A 16196-nucleotide genomic window follows, 5' to 3' on the forward strand; every position below is an offset into this window, starting at 1 on the left:
TTAGCTAGCTAAATATTTTTGTAGCTCGCTAAATGTTTAGCTCCAAATTAAACATTTAGCTAGCTAGATAAATATTTTGTTTACTAGCTAAATATTTTTGTAGCTAGCTAAATGTTTAGCTCCAAATTAAACATTTAGCTAGCTAGATAAATATTTTGTTTACTAGCTAAATATTTTTGTAGCTAGCTAAATGTTTAGCTCCAGACTAGATATTTATTTATTTAGCTAGCTATTTAGGTAAACTCATCGAGTTCATCATACAGGTAAGGTAATTTTATTTATATAGCACATTTTCAGCATCAAAGCAATTCAAAGTGCTTTAAATGACTAAGAGGAAATACAAACAAAATAACAAAAGAAAAGCAAGAGAAAAATAAAAACTATAAAAGTACTACATACTGGTTCCCCATGTTACATAATAAGAATAAGAATTTATAAAGTAGTAGGGGTTTCTCTGGATTCATGACTTGATAAACCTAGATGTTGGTTTCCCCTGTTTGGTACGATTAGTGAAGTACAAGTTGCTGAAAGATGGTTCTGGTTCTGGCAGGTCAAAACTTTACAAAACCCAGAAACCCATCACGAATCTCAGACGCGCCTATCGCTATTCAATATAGTTTTGTCCATCCTCACATTAATCACAGCATCATAATGTTTTGTATTCCCCTCAACTACGTGGATTATATGAGCTCTTCAGTATCTGTCAGCTATTCTATTGCTTGTTCTTCCACTGTTTGTACCACTGCCTCATTTTGTTAACTTAAGACTTCTAAAGCCAACTTTGTTTTATTTTACACTCCATTTCTTCCCATCAGCAACCTCTTAGCTATTAAAAAAAGTAGATCTTCACGTGCCTTTGACTGGCTTTGACATGACGTAAACACAATCCACATTCAAACCTCCAAACAAGCAACGTCCAGTGAGCATCTTAAAACCCCATCAGAGCTTCAGCCAGAGGAAGCATCAACTGTAACGTTGTGGTCAATTAGATTAAATTAAACTTTAATCATTCCCATGAGGAAAATTAGCTCGTAGCACCTCCGGAGTCACGGACGAGAAACGGAAAGGCAAAGACCAAAACGGCTAATTTTCAAAAGAATAAAGAAAGACAAATTCACAGGAGGCTATTTTAGCATAGAAACAATAATTTAGTTTGTTTACTGCATCAAACACCCAATAATAGCGTAAATCAAGAAAACAGAAGATTTATGAGCTGAATCAAACGGTGTTACAAGCACCATGAAGGGAGCTAAGCTGTGTTATCACATTTCACTGCTGATTTTCCACCAACAGTTTGCTGTCAAAGTCAGGGAAAATACACAAATGTGTTATTATAGAGTCGGGCCTCCAAAAGGTGTTCTCCTTAAAATAATAACATGTTGCTCTGCTGTGTCAACTCCTATTAATAGTGAAAAACGTATGCTCCGAAGTACTTTATGATCATTCAGAGGCACTACTGGCTTTCTGAACGATGTAATTCAGAGTCAGTAATATTATTATTATTATGAGACATGTGGCTAAATTAACCATTACATTAAAATCACAGAGAACGTCTCAGTTCAAATAAGCAGCACAGCATAGCATAAGTTAGAGCCTTTATTGTCTCACATTGAAAATTACAGGTAAATGGAAATATGTACATTCAAACTAAGACAAAAATATAAAATCTGAAACACATAACAATAAGATACTGTACAGTAAAAGACAATGTAAAACAGAAGAAAGATAATAGTGGGGCCCAACTTTTCACCAGATCTATGGAGCACAACCTCCCGATAAATTTGAAAAAACTGGAGTTCCTCTGTAAAAACAATTATAAATACCAATTCAAAACATTGTTGATATTCTGCTGATGTCAAACAAAAACTACATTTTGAAACTGTGGTGTTTCCATTAAATAAGAAATGTACTTAAAATCACATGGGAAAGAGTTAGTTCATTAAAAACAACCGTCATCCTCCTCCGTTTCCCTTCGCCCCCCTGTGCCGACATCTGGTTCTTGATCAAGTGAACAAAAAGTGTTTCCATCTCAGTTTTGCAAAATAAAGCAATTTCAATTCGGCAATAAAAACCACCTCATTAAAACGGCAAAACTTTTGTTTCTGTTTTTCACAATTGCTGTGAAAATTTATTATTAAGCCAATTCATTTTTGAAATGCCAGATTACGCAATAATATGGTCAATAGAAATGTAGCTACTGCTACAGCCTGTTATTCACACCATAACATTAGTAAACTAATAGGTGAGCATTTCTTTTTGTCCCAGTCAGCTGACTGACTCAGATCCAAGAGCCAGACTGGTACCAGTAAACAGACGGCCAGGTGGCATGTTTTGTGAGCACAGAGCACCAGTACCAGGAACACACAATCCCCGTCAGCCGTCAGGATCTGCGTGGAAGCAGCCGCTCCATTGGGAACATGTTCGAACCTCCACCAGCCACTCCTCGCCCTTTTCATTCTCCCACCCGCTCAAACGCGCCGCAGGACTCTCACAATGGCACATCTGCACCATTCATCCCCATCAGTCTCTCGTTTTTACTTGGCCAACGTGACGGCGCTACGTTCGGAGGAGGAAGAGGAGGAGGAGGGCCTGTCGCGACCTGACGGATGAAGGCGTCATGCTCGGGTGCTCTGAGCGTAGAAGCTATGTTGCTGTGAGCGCGCCAAGAGACCCGATTATTACCGCTGTTGTCTGAAAGTCTTCAACTCTTGAAAAGGACAAAAGCAGCCGAGTGCAGCTTACGCACAAAACACAGGTGATGACGTAGCTCAGGAGCTACTGCAGCTTTTCGCTCCTTTTGTCAAGTCTTTTATGTTATTTCAAAGAGTCCTCTGACAAAAATCAAAGTTTATTAATGTTCAGCTTTGTTTAGAAAGCATAAACACACAAAATAAAAGGATTTCTTATTATGCGCTTTTCATACTAGTGGATTTATTTTTTATTTTTTTTAAATGTAGCTGCTTGCTTCAGAATTAAAATAGACGTTCAAAATGTTGCCTTAGAGCAGCGCTTCTCAATTCCAGTCCTCAGGCCCCCCTGCTCTGCATGTTTTACATGTACCTCTACTCCAGAGCAGCTGATTCAAATGATTGCATGACCATCAAGTGCTGCAGGAGCCTGTTAATCACCCACATATTCAATCCAGGTGTGTGGCAGAAGGGAAACACCTAAAACATGCAGGGCAGGGGGGCATGAGGACCAGTATTGAGAAACACTGCCTTACAGTGACCTAGGTCTTTCACAAACACACCCCAAAGTCAGCTACTTGGACTAAACAGTCTGCGATCCGGAGCAGACAGGCTCCAGACGAGAAGAAAACAAAAAGAAAATGCAAGACAAACCCTCAGACTGAAGAAGTAATGACTGTTTATCCTGATGATTAATGCAGGAGGATTAATGGCATTATGTACCCCATCACACCACCTCTGAATCTGCCGAGACACGTTCGCCACGCTGTCGACCGGGTTTACTGGTGGACCTGGTAAAGATGTGTGAAAAGCCTTAAACTAAATTCATGTAAAAACATGGCAACACTTAAAATCTGTTTTCACCCTCAGCGATTCCTTTAATAATCCCCCAGGCGTCTTTTTGTTTGTTTTTAACATCCGTCTTTAACACCTAGGTCTAGTAGGGATGCATATAAACAGAAGGTAAGAGAGATTTCATCAGGTGCTATCCGTACTGTTGATTCCCAAACAATTTTTCTAGCTCAGGATCATATAGTCCCAAAAACAGATACAAACTCTGAGATTTTTAATTTTTTTTTTGCATACTTTGGTCAATTGAGAAAAAGATTAGACTTTTCCTTTTAAAACGAAAGGTCTAAAGTGCGAATGCGAAAGACGATCTGGTGTCCATTGTTGGGCATGGTGGAGGATCTCTCATGCTGTGGTCTGGGCTGTCTCTTCTAAAGGCTTTTGAAACTTTCTTAGCCTGAAATGCATCAAAGATGGCCGAGCGAACTCTGTCCACACTGTCTGGAGACGGTTGAGATTTTATAGTCAAGCGTACCGATTACATGAATTCCTTCATTTCCCACAATCCGAAAACACTAGCAACTTGTTAGATGAGCTAGTTGCACCGTTTCTTCTCCACCAGTTCAGCCACCAAATAACTCCTACTGCGGCACAAAGAGGCCGCCTGGATGAAGTGCGTACTTTTGACCCGTTGTGTCGACTCTCAACCTTATCAGCTTGGTGCCGCATTCAACATGAACACCGTTCTCGCGTCTGCACAGATCTCCTCAGAGTTAAGTACACTAGAGTACGAGGGGGGCCTTAATATCTCGTCCACACTGAGCGGTTCTGGGCTATGCCATAATCCGGAGAGTTTTTCCACCACCAGTTGGACTCTCACTGGGCAGGCAGGGTTAAAACATCATGCCAAACGTAGCAGGATTTCCCCCAGTGTATTATTAGCCTGGCTTTACTTGTGCCCGCACCAGACTAAGCATTGCTTATTTATTTAAGTCTTTTTTAAGACTTTAAAGTTGGTGTTCAGGTATTAATCCTCCAGTCTTTCAGTAGTACACAAGTATCAAGTGATATTTTCAAGTTTCCTGTTAACTTTAAACATTTTTTATCTCAAAAACATGAACAAGTTTTCTGGGGGAACCCTTGTGTAGCATCTTAGTAGCGTGACAATAACCATGACACGCTAGTAAGTCTTGTCTCAAGCAGTGATCTTTTTCTCCAATCAATACATCACGTTGTGTAATGACACTATCCAACTGTACTGCACCATTCTCCAACGGTCCTACAACTGAAAACTGTCATGGATATCGGTCACCTTTACAACAGAAACAGGCAAAATAGCACACCAAGTCACACCAAGCTGTGCCGTACCGCTCAGTGGAAATCTGCCTACCATTGGAATTGTGGGAAACTGAGTATTGACCCTGATTTGGCCTCCATGTGTCAAACAAATCTGACTGTGTATCATCATTCTTGAAGTTTACCCCCGTGTTGTTATGCGCCAAGGCTACCAATTTGTTTGAGGTGAACCTTCCAGAAACTCGCAAACCAAGGCAGAATTTGTTTTCCTTATAGAGTTCAAAATAACTTTTCAAAGACTGGATCGAAACCGCAAGACACAAACAGGGAAGAACATAAAACACGAGCTCGCTCAAGTGTGTCTGAGACTAACTATTGTCAGTGTCAAATTTATTTATATAGCACGTTAAAAACAGGTGTCAAACTGCACCAAAGTGCTGTACAAGAATGACAATAACACAAATTGGTAAAAACAGAGCATCAAAACACTACTTCAAATAAATGCCAAAGAATAAAAACGAGTTTTGAGAAGCGATTTAAAATGATCCAGGCTGTGGGCAGATCGAATTTGGAAAGGTAAATCGTTCCAGAGAATAGGAGCAACAACAGGAAAAGCCTATTGGGATATTTCTGCAAACTTTCCAGGAATAAATATTTCAATGACATAATCTCTAAAAAAGGACAGGTAATACACACAAAAGCACTTATTTGACCCAGTTCAACAGACAAAAGTCTAGTTAACCGTCTCAAGACCTCGAACACAGATTGAATTTACTCAACCGCCTCCTTCAGCCCAGATGGTCTTTTGTCCGACCGAGGCTCCTCGTGGCCGTAATCTCATCTGGGCCCGATTGCTGTGACACCACGTAAACAGGCTCAAATTGAATCAGGCCCATTTGTGCTATCAATTTCCTGTCCTAAGCCTCCCACTAAATCGAAAGAAAAGGGAGGGAAGAGAAACGACCTCTAATACAGAGCGCTCCTACTGAATTACCTCCGCCATGAACAGTAGTTAGGAGTACTAGAGCAGCAAAACAAATGCCCCTTTACAACCGGGCATCTTAGGGGGCACTTCATGTTGGAGAAATGCACAAAGAGGGGACATTTTTAAAGCAGGATGCTACGAACTTGCGAGGCGCATCAGTAGACGGACCAAGCAGAGCAAAGAGCAGGAAACCAGCCTGAGTCCACCACTATTTCAGAGAAGAAATGAGAACATTTTTAGCTTCCAGCAAAAAGGAGAGTGAGAGAAGATGGGAAGAGTCCTGTAAGCAGATGTTAAGGAGAACATCGCAAAGTGCTGTATCCTGTGAGAGCCCACAGGATACAGATTAAAGGCAGAGATGCCAGCAAGTAAAGGAGGACTGAGTGATTAGGCAACACTTACCAGGCTAGGGAACAAAGCTTTAAGTGCCAATGCTTACTTTTATACAAATAAATTGTTCCAAATTGCACAGAGGGTCCAAAAGTATACTCCAATCATTATGTCCTGAAAGTCTCGGCTTCTGAATTACAGGTCAAAGTGTAGAAAACACAGCTCTTTTGTAAAATGGCTTTTCACATCTCTGTGCTTCCCCTGACTTCATTTTAATCACACATTGATACTAAAATTAACCAACTTAAGAGTTTTCCTCAATCGGTAACAGCAGCCACACTGAAGAGTGTTGTCATCAGTGATGGCATAGATACCTTGAAAATTTTACTTGATTTCCGACTACTGCTCACTCCTTGAAAAAGTAACCTTTTTACTCAACTGATAATTTTATAACTAAAGTTAGATTGCAAATTACTTTTAATGCACTCAGCAGTTGCTGTCAGGAGCCCCAACTTCTTCACCTACTGGTTTGACACCAAGTCCAGCTTTTGTTGTTAGGGTGGTCCATATGTTTCTTCAGATTTGTAATATTTATAAAGCTAGATAGTTTGATGGGTATGAAGACTGTTTTTACACATCCAGTCCAGAACTAAACTATTCTATGCAGGGGAGTTGATTGAATACCACAAGAAGTGACAGTAAAACAGATTTGCAAAACTATAAGTTGATATTAGATGACAGAAGCCAAAAAGTATCGTAAATACAGTAAGAAAAACATTGAAAAGTTAGCATTTTTTGAGTGGCAGAAATGTTTTATTACATTATGCATTTGGTTTGGAGGATTCACTAATCAGAAGGAGATGAAAGGATTTTTTATTTATTTTTTTGCTACGGTCGTTCACGCTGAAAAATAAAAGATTCCTCTGTGGATCCTTAGTTAAAAGAATACAAGCGTCAACTTTTACAAAGAAGTCAGACTTAACTCCAAATGAAAAGTGTGTTTGGTTACATCAAAATAAAAAAATGGGAGTATCTCCAGTCCAACAGCCTGGTTAAAACTCCATGATGTGCGTAGGATGAGCTGGGGCAAATGTGACCTGTCGCTGCAGGGGGCACTCCCCCAGACACGGCGGCACGCTGCGAAGCGATGAGCAATAAAACCAGCGTGCCGCTCTCTGCCCTGATAGCAGAGAGCTTCTGGATGTCTCATCGACGTTTAAAGACCAAGGACGAACTCGGACATGGGTGAACGACTCGTGTTGGGTTGCTGGCCTGCAGAACTGGGCGCTAACGCGTTCTGACAGGCACCTCTCCTCTACAAGCACATGCACACACATACAAACACACACGGCCTCATAATGATGCACAGAGAGCAGCGGAAGCCATTCAGAGCAGCAGTGTCCTCATTCAAGAGCCAGCAGAAGCACAAGCAACTCCCCCTGCAATGAACGCATGCCTAAAGAGAAGGTCCTGTATCGTACGCAGGTTTCCTCTACAGAACTCAGCACAGGTATAATAGATTTCATCTGGACTTTCAGGGTCACAGAGTTCACCCACAGCGTCTGTGCAGCTCTTTCTCCACAGTAACTCAGACTAACTGGGATTTAGAGCTCTCAAAGTAATCCAGTTCATTTGGGAAGGTGTGAATGCGCATCGAACTCTGATGTGTACCAAAAAACCAAACTCTCAAGACCTTTGGTGGAAGTGAAATCTGGCGCAGTACAAATGCATATGTGAATGCCAAGCGGACTGGAGACCGCTGGGAAAAAGCAGGAAGTGGAATATAGGGCAGAGCATCTTGGGTAAATACAACCTGATAGAGTCCAAGGGGAGGCGTCTGGATCGGAAGCATCTCGTGAAAGAGGCTGAACTACACCAATGCAACTAGATGCAAGAGTCTAGCGCTAAATGGAGATATAGTTTACAATCTTTTGCCAAAGACAAAAGAGAAATCCTACATCTGCTAAAATCTGACGCTACTAGATTGTCATTTACATTTGGTGGCGATGGAAGTTGTGCTCAGTGTCTTCTTTCTTGTCGATTCCTTCTTAATAGCTGAGGTTTTTCAATTAGTTTGGATAATTTGACAAAGTTCAGTGTGAAAGTGAACCACCGCAGCTGAAAATGGAGCAAGTGTTGCAATTTTATCCCCCAAACAGACAGAGACTACCGGATTATCAGATGTGAAAACTTAGATCCCCTCCTTTTCTGAATGCTAGTGCTAGCTAGCCTCTTGAACCCATTCACACTCACCCATAACAATACCCTCTTCTTTGAACAGGTTTCTTTCTATTAGCAGAGTGCTGCAGCACTACCTGCAGCCATCCATCAGGCACAGGAGACAGATCTTGTTCCAGAGGGCCTGGTAGAGACCAAGGGGAGGCGTCTGGATAGGAACCACCTGGTGAAAGAGGTTCTCTGTTTGGCTGAGGCTGCATTAGGAAAGTCCACCAACTACACCAAGGCAACAATGACTGGCTTTTATACGGCCTCTCATGAGCCCCGAGTTCGTCAGGGTGATACTTGTTGGTTCCCTTCAGTAACCTGTAGTCTCATCTCAGCCAGAGATGGGCTGAGCAGCTTCGGTTATGGATCATATTTACAATATTAACATCTTATATCATGTGACCAAACAATTTCCGACTCATTTTACTCTGGTTATTGCGACGGGTAAATGATACGTTAGCTTAAATATAATTAATGATGGCCTAATGTCTTCTTGGAGATGCATCACCTCTACCAGTCAATTTAAAGTGACAGAATTATGCGTTTTCGAGGCACATAGTGGCATTTTATAGTTCCTGTTTTACCTTCAGTTGTTCTAAAAATGCTGCATATATAAAATATAACTTAAAATAAATTTGGATCTAAGATCCCCTGACTGCCACACACCAACGCACACAGAAGCCACATCCTTCCCATCAGCTCCACGCTGCTGCACACCCATATCTGTGTCGCCTCGCTCTGAACGCAGGTCAGGTTACACACGACTGCAGTCTGCGGCGGGTTATTAAAGGCTTCTGCATGACATGAAATTATTAGAGCATATTGAGAATGGTTAGGCGATGCAGCTGCCATGATGTAACGGAGCTAGTTAGCGCTGCTGCATTTCTGAGACGTGTCACGCAGCGATCAGGGCTGCTGCAGCTAAAGGTCACCACACTGAACCCTGCAGAAGCCCGAAGCTGAGGCCGGTTGCTCAGTCAGGACAGAGGGGCTCTGTGAGCTCAGCAGCACACACTCCACTAAAACCGCAAAGGACACACAGGCGAATCTTTGAGTCTGAATACGCGAACACACACCCACACACACATGCTGCTCTGTCCTTGAAAGCAGAGAGGGATACATTTATACAAAAATAATAAACATTTTTTTATAATTTTTTTAAGGTTTTGTTGGCTCTAGAGGCCTTTATCTAATAGTTAATTGACAGGAAAGTGGCTAATGAGAGAAGGGAAAGACAAGCAGCAAAGGTCGCCAGGCCGAGAATCGAACCTGTGACGACAGAGTCGAGGACTAAGGCCTCCATATAGCCCCTGCGCCACCGCAGCAGAGGGAGACAATTTGAGCGAGTGTGTCCTTCCTGCAGCGAACTGCGTCTTCATTAGAGACGCAGATGAGATGGCATCAGCGGCGGCAGTTAACAATCCAAAGCCAGCTCGCTCGGCCTCTCATGAAAGGAGACTAAGGAGAGGTGAGAGCAAGAGGCGTTATGCAGAGCAGGACGCTGAAACAAACTGGAATGTTTACACATTATTGTTATAAAAAAAAAGCTCAAACTCAATCCGATTGGGTGGAGAGGATCTGTGAACATCAGTTTTCAGGTCTTGCCAAGGATTTTAAGTTCGGTACAGATCCAAACTTTAACTGGGCCATTCTGAGACATGAATATGGTTTGAACTAAACCCATTACATTTTGGCTGTGGTTGGCTTTTTATGGTAATCATCCTACCAGAACCTGGAACTGGATGATAAATCAATAATACGTTATACATAGACACATGATCAATATCAATAGACAACACATCTGATAGAGTGTTCAATACCCAGAATGTTGACTGAACTCCCAGCCAGCTGGGAAACGTAGGCAGAGGAAAGGCTTCATCCGCTCAACCTCTCACGGCGAGCTAAGCTAGGCTGGTGACATCAACTAACTCGCTCATTCTTTGGTTACCTAGCAACTCGCTCATTCTTTGGTTACCTAGCAACGACCTGTTGAGTAACTTCACAACCGTGCCTAATAATTGCTTTAAAAATAAAACCTGCTCGGACGGATGGATGGATGGATGGATGGATTTAAAAAATGGCACAGAGAAAAGACTGTGGATAAAACAGGAAGAGTCGTGCCACAAGTCTGGCAGTAATTCAGGTATTTAAAACATAAAACTAATCAATAATTACCAATAGATCGATTTCATGATGCCTTATCGTCTAGCCCAACTACAGCACCACAAAATATGGCAATAAATGTATAGGTCCATGTCACTGAAACATGTCTGTCGATCAATCAATTGATGTGAAAACTAACCAGCGATTTCAATGAACAGCTGAAAACACCAAAACCAAACTGCACAGGAAAGCAAAGGAAAACTTTGCATCATGTTTTCACTACGTACATTTCCCAAATTTTCAGCCCATCACAGACTCCAAAGATCAGTTTTTCCTTTCCCATTTTTGCTTCCCCCTCAAAAAAATTCATTTCAAGGCCTTGAACAGAGAAAAGCAGCGCTAGCAGGACGCCAAGCGGAGCGCCCCGTAGTGCTGCTTAATTCACTTTTTAATTATGTCGATCCAACGCAGGAAGCTTTGATTTAAGAGGCATTTCTAAAGTATACGGTTTAAAAAATAATATTTCACTCATGTGAGGGATCCACCTCCCTCCCCCCGTGATTTATCCGGTTGGCATTAAGCTTCTTAAGTGAATCCAAAAAGAATGACTTATCTGAGTTTACAGGCTCTTATACAAATGTTCCCAAACCGAAGCCCGACCACAACCGGGCCTGCCAGCGAGACATAACTCCTCCTGAAATATGTTTTCTTTTTCACCCGAGACTCCTTTCTTGATAAAAGTACAGTTGAAATGACTGCGTCTTAACATCTGTTACCACTTTCAAGTATTAAGGAATAAAATAAAATAAAAATCAACTTGACAGCCAGTGAGTTTGTGTTAGCTTTTGTCAAGCAGCGTTTTGCGTTCATTTGTTCGGCGACGTTCTTTGTGTCTCCACCAAACTGAGACGAAATATTACATTGTATGGTAATATGCGACCGCAAACACAACATTAACTGTTTGAGAGCATTAAAAAAAGAGAACAACAATCCCAAAAACGGCAGCTTTTAACAGTTCGACTATTACTCGGCATAATGGAGCCACCAGAGTGTCCAGAGTTTTAACACTTGATCTGCGGTTCATTTGGATTGGGTGTAATAAGGCCTGCTGACCTCATATTTTCAGCCTGGCTGCCTGAGGCCGAAAAGCAAACTCCCACAAAGCTTTAGCAGCATCGTCTGACCAAAACCAGCCATTCAGTAATTGCCATTACAACTTATGGAAAACCAAGCATCCAGCTGGTTCACTTCAGCAGTTATGCACTCGTGCTAAATGTAATTTGTCTTACCCCACAGATTTTTATTTTCAAATATATTATGATTTTATTAGAAAATAATCACAATCCCCTCTTCTGATAAGAATACGCAGCATTTTATATATTAGTCACATCACATTTATTTTTTTCCTTTATTTCGCAAATTGATTCTTTGTGAGCTCATGCCGCATTTATCCCTGCATGCCGGAGCTCCACAAGCAGACGAACCGGGAATTTATGGGGGTTCCAGCTTTACCTTTTTCTTTTCTTTTTTTTTTTTTAAACGGTTGCAGCACCAAATAGCACAGTTGTTGCTAAAAACCACTAAAATCTGCTCTTAAATTAGCAACATGTTAGTCCGGCAGGTTGTAGTTTGTTCCTCAGGAAATGAGGCGTCTTCCTAACTCATTAACCAGAATCAAGAGCATTAACTTCTTCTTGTTAAACTTTTTCTTTCTGCCTTTGTGCCTGACCCATGTCTGGTCAGGGATTCCTTGACCCCACAAAAACACTAACACAACTTTTTTATGGTTGTAATAATCATAAAAATTAGTTCAGTCGACCCTAAAGAGCAATCCCAAAATGGTATTTAGCGGAAGCTAATGCTAAAGCGCTAAATTCAGCCATGTTGTCACGAACCGTGTCTAAGCGGTACAACATACGTTTATCGAAGTAAAAATAGAGTTCCTTACAGTCAAAACATTTTAATTTTGTGTTTTTTTTTTTAAATCCTTATTTTTATGTATTTTTGGTGTTAAAAAAATCACACTGTTAAAATTTCTATTTTTGCTCAAGGCACTTGTATATAAATCTGTCTCTCTGTTGCTCAGTTGACAAGACTGTGTAAATTTTGGTTACAAACTGACACCATAATTAGACTGCTTGAAAAACAGAAAAGAAAAGACAACCAGTTTCAGCCTCCTTGATCATTTCTAATGCAGGTTGAGTCTCACATTTCAACCATTGTCTTAGATGCTCTGAAATTTGGATTCTTTTATTTTTATTTCAAGCAAAATTGTCTTTTATTATTATTATTCTCAACTAGCATTGGTGTCCTTACAGAAAATATTTTTTAATGTTTACAAAACCTCCTTTGCTGTGTTTTTTTTTTTTTTTTTGCTTTTTTTTTTTTTAAATTTTGACCACGTAACTCTCACACCTTGGTCCTACAGGTGATTGGTGGGGACACAGTCATGCTCCCACCCACAGCTCTAAGCAGAGACTGGTTCCTCAGAAAGAACCGCAACGTTCCTGTTATCTGTGTTTTTATCAAAACAAGCCTCGCCGTTTGTCGCCTCCGGCGCTTAACTTCTGACAGGTATTCAATCTGCCCACAAAAGAAGAAAACAAACATTACGACTGTGCCTGCATGACGGCCGGGTCCAAACGCAGCTATGTGGCACAAGGTGGCTAAAATATCAGTTAGCTCGTGTTATTGTGAAGAAATGTACATCACGTAACACAGACTCCAGTTGATCCGCCTTTCAAACCAATCAGAACTGAGGGCCTCACAGGGGAGTCGACACGCCCGAGCCGAGCGTCCCGACAGGAAGTACAGGAGCCACAGAGGGACACAAAGAAACCGTCAGGAGGTCCAAACAGCCACGTCTGCTGGGATGAAGGGAACATGTAGACCTTCAACAGACCTTCACCAAAACATGAAATTCCAAATGAAAATCCATAATCCATAATCCATAGTTGATTTATAATCCAGAGTGGATTAGAGGAGCATACCATTTGTTTTGTTTTTCATCTTTTTTACCCCCTCAATGCAGAAGCTGGAAAGCATTTCTAGGTCAGGTGATGTAAATAAAGCAGTTCTACGTGGCGAAGCCACTATAGGGTCTACTGTCTGAGACGGTTTTATAATCTCCCTTTCATGCTCTGCATCAGGAGCTGGAGAAAAATTAAGCAATTCCTTACAGAGTTTTCTACAAATGGACACATAGTGAGTGCATCCTGGCTCTGATTGGTTGTTTCAGTGCATTTCTGCAGATGGCAGTAGGAATACAGGGAGGAGGGAGAAAAGATGGATTTTTTTTCACAGATGATATGTCTCGTATTATACTGTCAGGACAAAGTGGCAGTTTTAATAAATGCGTAAATATATCTATATATATATATATATATATATATTTTTTTTTTTTCCCCCCCACCAGGGGGTCCTTTTTTTGTGGGCTCTAGTGTCCCTTTTTTCACAGTAGGCTGACAGGAAAGAGGGAAGGAGAGGGGGTAAGACATGCGGCAAATGTCGTCGGGTCGGGGAATCGAACCCACGACGGCCGCGTCAAGGACTGAAGGCCTCCAAACGTGGGGCGCGCTAACCTCTACGCCACCGGAGCACGCCCCGTAAAAATAGATTTTTATAAAAGTTACCAATTGCAGCTTTAAGTGCAACAATGCTGCAATTTATGTTTACTTTGTAGAAGTTTAGAGTAGTAGTAGAATGTGTTTATATAGCACAAGCAAGTAAGTGTGATACCTTCAGCTGATATAAAGGTATCACACCTTTATATATAATAATTATTATAAAAAAAATTATTTTTAGAATTATAAAAATTTGCATTTTTATAATAAAAGAATTATACAATGCATTATAAAGACAAAGATATTTGACTTTGCAATGTAACACCTTGAAATTGGGCCTCTGTCTCTTTAAAAGCTCGTGCTCTTTCTGAAACTCCGCCTTCAGGAAGTCATCACAACATGGCTCCTCTATTAACCCTTTTATCAATGTTTTTACCAGCATTTCACTGAGAAGTAGCTCCTATAATGAGCTCAGCAGATTCTCACCAGGTGGTTGCTAATTGCTGCTGGCTAGTCTGAAGGAGCAGAGAGGGGCAATCGCTGGGGAAGGCCTGCTCTATGCGGCGGAGGCTGGGAAACTGAAGTCCTGCCAAAACCTTGTTGTACAAGTGTTGCTTTTGATGCGTTTCCATTCTGAAAACTGCCTTGGTTTTGGGATGAAGGGTGTGGATTCACAGAGTTCTGCTCAGTCAGCTACTTTTGTCCTGATGTCAAAGTTTCATATTTTTCTTGTGTCTTGTTTATTGCGACACTTAGCAATGTCGCAATAATTAAGTAACATGATTGTGTCACTGCTGGAACGTTTCTGTACCATCAGGGTAAATGAAAAAGTGCTATAATGCGACAAGTTTTCATGATCAGCTGGTGATCGAGTTAAATGGATAGGAAGTTATTTACCCACAACAACTTCCCACGCCATAAAAGGACAAGCCAGACATGCAACACTGGAAAAGATGTAACAGCTTTAAGTCTGACACTTGAATGCAACAGCGTATTCTTCAAACTCAAGTAAGAAGAGAAGTAGTTCTTGATCTGGGTTTCTTGTTGGTCTGGCCATTGACCCTTTTGACTCACAAAACAAGTATAATGAGATTTATTACGCAAGAGCAGCTACTTAAATTTACTCAGTTTACTTGCTTAGTTTTTACAAACATATTGCTAACTTCTCATCTGTGTCATGTCATGTACAGAGTGTGACGTATCGCTACACCCGTAGTGAGGTCCGCCTCCGGTTCCTTGAGGGTCCACTCCTGCACCTTTCAGATGTTTCCTTGGTTCAAAGAACCCAAGTCAAGTTTATGGGTCATTACCAGACCTGTGCTGACTTTGAGTTACCTCAGCTTTCCATCAGTCATTTGAATCAGCTGTGTCGGAGGAAGGGCTTCACTAAAATATGCAACACAGGCAGGAAACTGGACAGCAGTGGCTCAAAGGTTACTGTAAAGGAGCAATAAGGTGCATCCAGAAACGACACTTTAGATGAGAGGTGAAATTATGATCAGACAATTAAAAGAAACCAAAAGATAAGCAGCAAAACAAGTCTAAGTTGGTGCTACTTTGCCAAAAATAAAAATCTTGAAGTGTAGGGACAACAACTAGGATAAGACAGACAAACGCTAGAGTAATCTATACTCTCTGGATCTAAAAAAAGTTCCAAACTGTCTGAAAACACTTTTGGTCGTCCTTTTGGACCTACTTTGTTTTTAAACTATTTTTAATTATAATTATTTTTATTATGTTGTGTTTTTGGATTGTACAGCACTTTGTATCAACTGTGGTTGTTTTAAAGTGCTTTATAAATAAAGCTGGTATGGTACTATTATTTTTGCTCTGGTTTCCCTTCACACAAATGTGCCCCAAAAAGGCAGAAAACTAAGAATGTAAAAAGTTTCCATCACTTGTTCAGTCTCGTCTTAAAACTCACAAAGCGCAGACCCTCGGGACGTTTATGCAAATTTGAGGACCTCAAAGTAAACTACAGGAAAATTTCCTCGGGATTCGACATAAAAGAAAATTACCTAAGCACGACAAAGCACTCAAACTGCCACAATCATCAGTAGACAAAATCTCTCTGAATGTTTTCCAGAAACGTTTTCATGTCTCCAAGTTTCAAGAAAATCTCCTGCCGTACAGTGATCGATTTCTTGAGAACCAACGGGGTGGAAACCAGCATTAGTTTGGTCATAAAACTGTTTCTCTGGCATTCGTAAAAATATG

The 16196-nt window shown here is 41.0% G+C and overlaps 1 protein-coding gene across 1 annotated transcript in view; it reads right to left on the reverse strand.

Moving 5' to 3' along the window:
* The window catches only part of LOC122835965 (unconventional myosin-IXAa-like), a 158271-nt gene that overhangs the window by 92278 nt on the left and 49797 nt on the right, over positions 1-16196 (reverse strand). The window lies entirely within an intron of this gene.

The sequence above is a fragment of the Gambusia affinis genome, linkage group LG08 (assembly GCF_019740435.1).
Source record: "Gambusia affinis linkage group LG08, SWU_Gaff_1.0, whole genome shotgun sequence".
In the NCBI taxonomy this organism is placed as follows: domain Eukaryota; kingdom Metazoa; phylum Chordata; class Actinopteri; order Cyprinodontiformes; family Poeciliidae; genus Gambusia; species Gambusia affinis.